We start from the raw sequence: 6,922 nt of genomic DNA on the forward strand, positions 1-6,922 counted from the left end.
CAGAGCGTCTCAACCTACGCACCGTTAGATCAGATCTTCCTCCTATATAAATAGGTGGCCTGCAGTTCTCTTCGATTTTTACTCGCCTCATTTTTACTATTTAGAGCGTTTAATCTGACTGACCGACCGAAGCCTTCCTTTGCAAAACCGAACATACTTCAATCTCTAGTTCTCTCAGTTTCCATACCATAAGGTCAGTCTTTACTTCCTTCTATTGTTTTTGTTTTTATTATGTCTCTAAGTTCCTCCACTTCATCTTCCTCTTCGGGGGACGCGTCCTCTTCCTCTACTTCGAGTGAACGGACTGCGTCTGACTCTGAAGTGAATATCATCGATTCTCCTACCCCCGGCCTTAACGAGGCTTCAGTCCTTCAGTTCTCTTATCCCGAAAATCCTACACCCGGCCTTAACGAGGCTTCAGTACTTCGATCAGATTATCCCGAAGTTGCTGATCGAAGTGAGCTTCCCCCAAATCAACAAGCGGGGGGAGACGAGGTCGATTCCGAACCGACATGTTTATCCGGTTCAGGATTGGATGATCATGGGGTGTCAAATATCAAGAGGGACTTCGGTATCCCCTGGGCATGCCGTCGTATACCTTCAGACGAACACCCCCTTCATCCAAAGGAAGGGGAATTCGCCGTCTCGCTCCATTCCATAAAATACGGTGCAAGGATTCCATATCCTCCTGCATTGACAAGTTTTTTCCGTATCTTCAATATTTGTCCCGCACTTCTAGCCCCGAACTCCTGGCTCTTCCTTAATACCGTTCTTAACCTTTGTGTCAAATATACTATACCCTTCAATTCTTTTATCATCCAACACGTTCTCAGATTAAGTCGCCATGGTAGGGAGGTCGGTCTATACTACTTCCAGTTTCGGCCACCCATTGAGTCTCCTCGTTATCAGGCTTCAATCAGGGATTGGAAGAAGGGTTACTTCTTTGTGAAGGCGCCCCTTCAACCTGGAGAACACCTCCCTTTTCGAACTGAGTTCGGCATTCCACACATCTTTCATTTCAATAACCCTCGCGAGCTAAGGCATGAGACAGATAGGGATTTACTGGACCGACTAAAATCCTACCTTCCTCCCAACCCTTCGGTCAACCTATCTTTTAGTAAGATTGACTCTACGTATACCTACTCTTCGGTCATTCTTCAGAGAGGTGTGCTTCGGTTGGTCTTTTTAGACTTAGAGAAATTCACTTGTCTATATTACTTCTTTATTAACATGTTCGGTCATCCCTTGTGCAGATATGGCGAGCATGGAGGACTACGTCAACATGTTCAGCGCTGGGGCTTCGAAGGGCAAGAAGCACGGCATTGGTAAGGGAAACAGGAGGAAGCCGAACCCGAAGCGTTCGAGGAAGAATACAACGGGAGAGACTTCTGCTGCAGCCAACGTGCTCAACGCTCCCACAACTGTTCACAGTTCGGTCAGGGTGACTCAACTGAGCTCGAACCCCTCTCGGACTTCAGATTATGTCAACATCCCTCTTCCAGTGACCCAACCTCCACGAAGGATGGATATTGAAGATCTCACTGTTCATACCCCGAACTGGGATGTTCTGGTGAGTGATTCTGCCAATAACCCAACCATTGCGGGTAGGATGGTTGCGAAGGCTCCAACTCCGGCTGACTTCAGTCGATACGAAGCGCTTGCTTTGTCAGACAAGGTGTCAGAGCTGAACGTTGCAGCTATGAAGGTATAATAATTTTATTTAACTTCGGTTCTCCTTTTTTGACTTGGTATTTTTACAGATGAAATTGGTCCCGAAGTACTGAAGTTCATTATGCCTATGTAGGTTGTCTCTGTTCTTGCTACACTTCCTGGAGGCATAGCGAACATGGCTCACAATGAAACGGCAGCAATTGAAAGGGCCGAAGCAGCTGCCTTGGCGAAGGCGAAAGCTGAAGCCGAGCTAGAGACATTTCGGGCCGAACTGACGGAGAGGACCGAAGCTCTAAATGCTGCTAACGCCAAGGAGCTCAAATACCGTAAGGAAAAATCCAGGCTGGAGGCTGAGGTTACTAGGCTTTCAAAAGCTGCTGAAGTTGATCGAGTGAAGGCGATTGCTGAAGGCAAGGCCCTGGGGGTCCGGGAGTTCAAAGCTTCAGAGGAGTTCAAATTGACTCTTCGTCAAGAAGGCTACTTTGGTGGTCGTGGTGCCTTCAAGATGGCTAGGAAGGCTTTGATTGATGCTGGGCAGGATCCAAGTATTCTTGACAAGCTTTGCCCCGTTCTTGTTGGGAAGGATGGACTGGAGGAATCAAAGGAAGACATATATGCTGAACTTGCTAGGGCTGAGGATGAAGTACGTGGCCAGGCTGAAGATGAGGAGGACTCTGAAGAAGATTTCGAGGAGGGGGATGAACTCCCTTCAACTGTTGACCTTACCGCAGTCACATCCGATGAAGATCCTCCTCGTGTCATCCCTGCTGAAGGTGATTCTCCTATTCAAGCAACTGAGCCAGGTGAAGTTCGTGCCTTTACTCCTGAGGATGTTCCTCCTTCAAATCCTCCTGATCTTATCCAGCCTGAAGCTAGCCTGCATGAGCCTTCAGAGACTGAACTGCCTCCTTCAGTTGAAGATATTTAGCTCCTCTTTCTTTTTTTTTTTTTTTTTTTTTTGTGTAAACGATTAAGTATCTTTTGGTAATGATATCTTTCTCTTTTCATATTCAGTTCGCTCTACTTTGTTGTGAATGCTTGAAGTGTACTTCGCGCGTGAAGTACTTGTCGTGGCCGAAGGGTTGGCTTCGGATGAAGTATACACTTCAAGATCGAAGGGTCTAAGGGCCGAAGTGGCCTAATTTTGAGACTTAGAAAATTTTTCTAAGTTTTGGGCCGAAGGGCCTGTTTGGACCGAAGGGTCTTATGTGGACCGAAGGTCTTGTTTGGACCGAAGGGTCTAAGGGCCGAAGTGGCCTAATTTTGAGACTTAGAAAATTTTTCTAAGTTTTGGGCCGAAGGGCCTGTTTGGACCGAAGGGTCTTATTTGGACCGAAGGGTCTAAGGGCCGAAGTGGCCTAATTTTGAGACTTAGAAAATTTTTCTAAGTTTTGGGCCGAAGGGCCTGTTTGGACCGAAGGGTCTTATTTTGGGATGAAGAGATTATGCAACAACTTCTGAACTGTTGTTTTATTAAGCTGATTAACAAGTAACAACTTATTGAAAAATTTTTGTTCAACTAAACAAAATATCTGCGTAAATTATCAGCATTCCAAGGACGCATCTTCTTCCCAGGGTTTTCTGGGTCTTCAATCCTGTAGGTTCCTTCCTTGAATGCTTCAATTACTTTGAAAGGTCCATCCCACGTCTCCCCTAATTTTCCGGGGTGTTGTCCTGCGGCCTCCTTCTTTCTTAAGACAAGGTCCCCTGGGTTGAACTTTCTTTCTTTGACCCTTCGGTTGTAATACCGGGCCGTCCTCTGCTTGTACGCAGCAGTTCTGATTCGAGCCTCTTCTCTAACTTCCTCCACCAAGTCTAAATTATTCAGAAGTGCTTCATTATTCTCTTGGATATTGAAGTTAATGATCCTTGTAGATGGGATTCCAATTTCTACAGGTATCACGGCTTCGGAGCCAAATGCCAGGGAGAAGGGTGTTTCTCCAGTAGAAGTCCGTGCTGTTGTTCGGTAGGACCATAGCACACTCGGTAGTTCTTCCACCCATCTTCCTTTGGCACTATCCAGCCTGGTTTTCAAACCTTGGAGGATCACTCGGTTTGTCACTTCGGCTTGCCCATTAGCTTGTGGGTGACTGACCGAAGTGACTCTGAGATCAACCCCCAATTCTTCACATAACTTCTTCATCTTTCCTCCAACAAATTGTCTACCGTTATCAACAATAAGGGCTCTTGGTATCCCATATCTACAGACAATGGTTCTCCAGATGAAGTCTATTACCTTATTCTCAGAAATAGTGGCAAGTGGCTCCACTTCTACCCACTTAGTGAAGTAGTCCACGGCTACTATAAGATATGTCCTTTGACCCGATGCTGGTGGGAATGGTCCAAGAAGGTCCATACCCCACTGAGCAAATGGACAGGGACTCTGAATGGGCACCATCTGACTAGGAGGAAGGTGGGGTACGTGGGAATGCCTTTGACACTTATCACACTTTTGAACAAGCTTTTTGGCGTCCGACACCATTGTAGGCCAGTAGTATCCACAACGTAGCACCTGATAACTTAATGTTCTTCCCCCTATGTGACTTCCACAAATTCCTTCATGCACTTCCCTTAGGGCATAATCGGCCTCTCTGGGCGCCAAACATCGCAGGTATGGAAGTGTGAAGGATCTTCTGTATAATTCTCCATCAATCAGAGTATATCTTGCTGCCCTTTTCCGGAGACTCCTTGCTTCATTCCTGTCTTCAGGAAGTTTCCCTTCAAGCAGGAATTCTCTGATTGGGTCCTTCCAACTTGGTTCAGCTTCAACCGGAGCAACTTCTAGTTCAGCCGAAATACTTGGTTGAGGAAGTACTTCAATTCTGACCGAAGTAGGTCCTTTGGCTGAACAGGCTGAAGCTAATCGAGCAAGGACATCTGCTTTTGTATTTTCCTCCCTAGGTATTCGATTGATCTCTACCTTGGGAATCTTGGCCAGTAATTTCTTAACCGCAGCTAAGTACTTGACCATATTTGAGCCTCTCGCCTCATAGTCTCCCTTCATTTGTTCAGTTACTAGCTGAGAGTCACTGTTGATCAACAAATACTTAACTTCAAGTTCGACAGCAAGTCTCAATCCAGCTAGTACCGCTTCGTATTCTGCTTCATTGTTTGATGCTTTGAAGTGAAAATGAAGTGCATGTTCAATACTTATGCCCCCGGACCGAAGAGGAGTACTCCGGCTCCGCTACCCTCTTGGTTAGAAGAACCATCAACGTAAAGGTTCCATTTTGGGTAGTCCTCTTCGGTCAGTGTCACTAAGGTTGGGCGACGACATTCAACAACAAAATCTGCTAAGGCTTGAACCTTAATCGCATGTCTTGGTTTATATTGAATGTCGAACTCACTCAACTCAATGGACCACTTTATCAATCTTCCTGATGTGTCCGGCTTCTGAAGTATGTTCTTCAATGGTTGGTCAGTAAGAACTACTACAGTATGGGCTTGGAAGTAGGGTCTTAATTTTCGAGCCGCAGTAACCAATGCTAAAGCAAATTTCTCTGCCTCGGTATAACGAGTCTCAGCATCTATCATGACCTTACTGACATAATACACTGGCTTCTGAATTTTATCTTCTTCCCGGATAAGGACTGCACTTACTGCTTGATCTGTCGTAGCAAGGTACAAGTACAATACCTCTCCATCTTTTGGACATGTTAGTAGAGGAGGATGTCCGAGGTATTCCTTTAAACCCTCAAATGCCTTCTGACACTCTTCAGTCCATTGAAATTCCTTGGCCTTTTTTAAGGCCTGGAAGAAGGGTCTACACTTATCACCCGACCTAGCAAGGAATCTCCCAAGTGCCGCTGCTCTTCCCGTTAATCTCTGAACCTCTTTCGGAGACTTCGGAGGTTCCATCTGAAGAATGGCTTCAACCTTCTCTGGGTTTGCTTCGATTCCTCTACTGGTGACAAGGAAGCCCAGGAATTTTCCTAAGCTTACTCCAAAAGCGCATTTGTCTGGGTTCAACTTCATTTGAAACTTATCTAAAGTGTTAAACACTTTTTGAAGATCTGAAGGATGATCTTCCGCCCTTCTACTCTTCACGACCATATCATCTACATATGCTTCTACTGATTTTCCTATCTGATCAGCAAAGACATGGTTTATCAACCTTTGATAAGTGGCACCAGCATTCTTAAGTCCGAAGGGCATAACCTTATAGCAATATGTCCCTTCTGGAGTTATGAATGAGGTGCTCTCCTCATCTCTTGGGTTCATCTTGATCTGGTGGTACCCCGAATAAGCATCCAAGAAGCTAAGGAGTTCGTGGCCTGAAGTTGCATCCACTAATTGATCAATCTTAGGAAGAGGATAGCAGTCCTTAGGACAAGCTTTGTTTAGATCCGTGAAGTCAACGCACATACGCCACTTTCCATTTGCCTTCTTTACCATGACCACATTGGCCAACCAATCTGGATACCGCACCTCTCGGATGAAACCGGCTTCAAGTAACTTCCCCACTTCTTCCTTGATAGCAGCTTGTCTCTCTAGGGCGAAGTTACGCTTTTTCTGTTTGACCGGTTTAGTCCCCGGTATGATGCTCAAACTGTGGGAGATGACTTCCCTACTAATTCCTGGCATCTCATGCGCACTCCATGCGAAGTTCTTTATGTTAGAGAGGAGGAGCTTGGTTACCTCCTCAGCTAACTTATTATTTAACAGAGACCCTAGAAATAACTTCTTTTCAGTTCCTTTCTCCACAGTTATTGGAAGAAGTGCTTCAACCGGTGTTGGCTTCAGTATCTTCTCTTCTTCCCGAACATCTAAGCTTCCAACTGATATGGAGGTCTTCTTCTTGTCCTTCAAGTCCGTATAGTACATCATTCGAGCTAACTTCTGATCCCCACTCACTTCTCCTACCCCATTAGAAGTTGGAAACTTCATTTTGAGGTGGTAAGTAGAGACCACCGCCCGAACCTTGTGCAGCAATGGTCTGCCAATGATGGCATTGTAGGGGGATTGAACATCTACTACAAGAAGATCGATCATATGCATAACCGTCCTTGGATAGGTTCCCAGAGTAAAAGGTAGGGATATGACTCCCTTGGGAACTATGGATTCCCCTGCGAACCCATATAAAGGAACCGAAAAGTTCTTCAATTTTTCTTCTGAGATCTTCATCTCTTTGAAGGCGTGATAGAACAAGATATCTGCTGCACTTCCATTATCCACCAGAACCTTTTTCACTGTGAAACTTGCGATGACTGCTTCTATCACTAGGGCATCATCATGTGGATCCTGGATACCT

The sequence above is a fragment of the Tripterygium wilfordii genome, chromosome 13 (assembly GCF_013401445.1).
Source record: "Tripterygium wilfordii isolate XIE 37 chromosome 13, ASM1340144v1, whole genome shotgun sequence".
Taxonomy (NCBI): domain Eukaryota; kingdom Viridiplantae; phylum Streptophyta; class Magnoliopsida; order Celastrales; family Celastraceae; genus Tripterygium; species Tripterygium wilfordii.